Source organism: Pteropus alecto, unplaced genomic scaffold, assembly GCF_000325575.1.
Source record: "Pteropus alecto unplaced genomic scaffold, ASM32557v1 scaffold171, whole genome shotgun sequence".
Classification (NCBI taxonomy): domain Eukaryota; kingdom Metazoa; phylum Chordata; class Mammalia; order Chiroptera; family Pteropodidae; genus Pteropus; species Pteropus alecto.
This window is the reverse complement of record NW_006431925.1, coordinates 5316721-5319826: the sequence shown is the minus strand read 5'-3', so window position 1 is coordinate 5319826 and position 3106 is coordinate 5316721.

Sequence of the window (3106 nt, the reverse complement as noted above, 5' to 3'; positions counted from 1 at the left end):
CCAGATACAGAATATTAGATTAAAAGCACAATATAAAGAGAATCTTCAACTGTTCAACTTGTCAAGTATAAGCTTATTCTGGTTGCCAATGAACAATCAACGTCTTAAAAGAGGGAATTTTTAAAAAAGGTAACGAAATTAATAAACAGGCAAAATCTTCAACTTCAAAGAAAGGTAAATTAGAATAACAAAAAAGAACATTTTGTTGGTGAAAGATGATTATTGACAGGTTATTTAGTGTTTCTACCATGTTGCAATGTTAACATGCAACTTTCTTCTTTGAGGAATTGTCCCTTCCTCATTTGGGTGCAACTGACACTCACAGTTGTCCTGTCCTCCTCTCTCCTTAGATGAGCAGATGACACAAGCCTGATCAATCAGAGTCCTTCCTTATGACTAATATTTGAACAAAAGTGGGAAGTTTTCTCTTTTAATGTTCATCACTGATATTGACCCAACATAACCCCGAAGTTGCTTATTAACCAATTTCTCCAGTTGCATGGAAGAAGTCTGTTAGGAGAGAGGCGCCAACAAATAGAGGAATGTGTAGAAGCAATAGTGAAAGTGGAAAAGATGGAAAATGGAGAAAAGAGAAAGAGATCTGACCTAATAGTATTGCTTCGATGCCACTTAGTAAAGCCTGAAGTTACTTCAACCCCTGTTTTTCCCCTGATATGCGAACCAGTAAATGCCTTTGTTTGTTGTTTTAACTAATTTAGATTAGATTTTGTTACTTATAATCAAGAGTACCAATATAGTTCCTCCCCCAATTTTAGTAATAATACCCATTATTGTGGAGAAATAATTATGTACATGTATTACTATCAGATTTTCTTTTGAATTCATATTACAGAAATATGACTACAATTTCTTAACTAAATGTGGATTAATTTACACGTTACAAGAACTTCAGAGAAAGGAGTTTTGTGGTGATGCAGATGTTTAAGAAAGTCACAAGCATCGTCTAGCTTCCTGTTCTACTATGTTAACTTGTAGCTTTCATCCTCCAGATTGCAAGAAGGCAGTTCTACTTTCAGTCAGAAAGAAAAAAAGAAGGAAAAGGGGGAAAGGTGTATGCCAGCTGGTTCCTTTTAATTAGTAAAACAAAACTGTTTCTAGAAGTTCAATCCCTCAAACTTCATAGACCAGAACAGTTATAGGAACATACCTAGCCACAAGGGAGTCTGAGGAAGTAAGGTTTTTATAAAAAGTCACGTTCCTACGGAAAAAAAAAAGAAGAAAAAGAAAGAAAAACTTTTATTAATGAAGACGAGAATGAATATTGAGTAGGCAAATTCAGAATTTTATTTCAGTGGTCTTAAAAGTTGGCACAGCGTATATATGATTTCACTTACATGCGGAATCTAAAGAATAAAAAGAACAAACTAATCAAAAACAGTCTCACGAATATAGTGGACAGTTTGATAATAGAGGGGAGGGGGATTTGGGGGGCTGGAAGAATGGGGTGAAGGGTTAAAGAAGTACAAATTAGTAGCTGATGGATGGTCTTGGGGATGGGAAGCACCACATAGGGAATGCAGTTAGCATTAATACGTTGGCTAGGTGGAGGGTCAGGGGAGGGAGGAAGAAATTGGGGGGATTGTTTTATGAACTATATAGATATCTAACTAAAGTACTGTATACTAATTAAAATAAATTAATTAATTAAAACTAATTAATTTAGTTTTAATTAAAATAATTAAAATAAATAAATTTTTAAAAAGTTGGCGCAGTATTTGTGGAAAGCAATTTAGACTAACTATAAAAATATTCGTACCTGGTGATCTAATAATACTGCTATTGAGAGTTTATTCTGAAATAATTCAAAATATGAAAAAGCTATAATTACAAAAATATTTATATTGATTATCTTAAAAATAGAGAAAAATCTGTGTAACAACCTCAATATCCAAAAATATGAAATGATTGTGAAAATTTTCATAAGTTTACAGATTATATATTGTACAAGCATTAAAAATTATAGTTCTTAAGACTATAAAACAATATAGGGAAATGTTTTTCATATAATATTAAGAAAATATAGACTGCATAATTTTGTATGCACTAAAGTTTTGCATACATTGAAAATTGCAATGGAAAGATTACTGAAATAAAAATACACCCAAATTCTAAAGGTAGTTTTATCAAGCTTTGGGGTTATAATTTATTTTTCTTCTTTCCTTCAAGTTAATTGTTTCCTTTACTTTAATAATAAATTAATATAGTAGAATATTTATTTCTAAATCATAATTCTCTATAACTCGATGCTTTCCTAGTATTTCTCCTATTATTCAGCTTAACGCTGGTATCAAAATGGTACCAAATAGATATTTGTTGGTAGATTATTAGATGCTTATTTTAAGCAGTGTTAATAGTGTTTTAGAGTTCTCCAGAGAAAGAGAACCAATGGAATATATTTATATAAACAGAAAGAGACTTATTATAAGAAATTGGCTCATGCAGTATGGAGGTTGGCAAATCCAAAATCTGCAGAGCTAATGTCCCAGTTTGATTCAGAAGGCCATCAGGCAGAAGAATTTCCCCACTCAGAGGAGAGTCAGCCTTTTATTCTAATCAGGCCTTCAGCTGATTTGACAAGGCCCAGCTACATGGGGAACAGCAATTTGCTTTTGTCAGTCCACTAATTTAATGGTTTAATCAGTTAAATCTCATCCAAAAACACCTCATAGAAACATCCAGAATTATGTTTGACCAAATATCTGATCACCCCATGGCTCAGTCAAGCTGACATAAAAAATAACAAATACTTATAAGCTAAATCAAATATATATTTAACCATGTCTGACTAGGTTTATGTCTTTTTAGATCATCCATCCTTTTCTTTGTTTTATGTTTGAGTGTTTATACATTTTGAACTTGCCCAGCATAACTTTACCTCTATACCGTTGCCCATTCTGCTCCCTGCACCTAGAATACTTATCCTGTAATTGTCGCATTTCTAAATCCTAAATATCTTTAGACCCAGCTTAAATGTCACATCTTTCATGAAGTCTTTTCAGATTTCTCCTGTCTTCACACCCCTAACCCTGACCAATCCCTACAGACACATCAAACTAGAAATAACTTTTGCTTCTAAACACCCAAA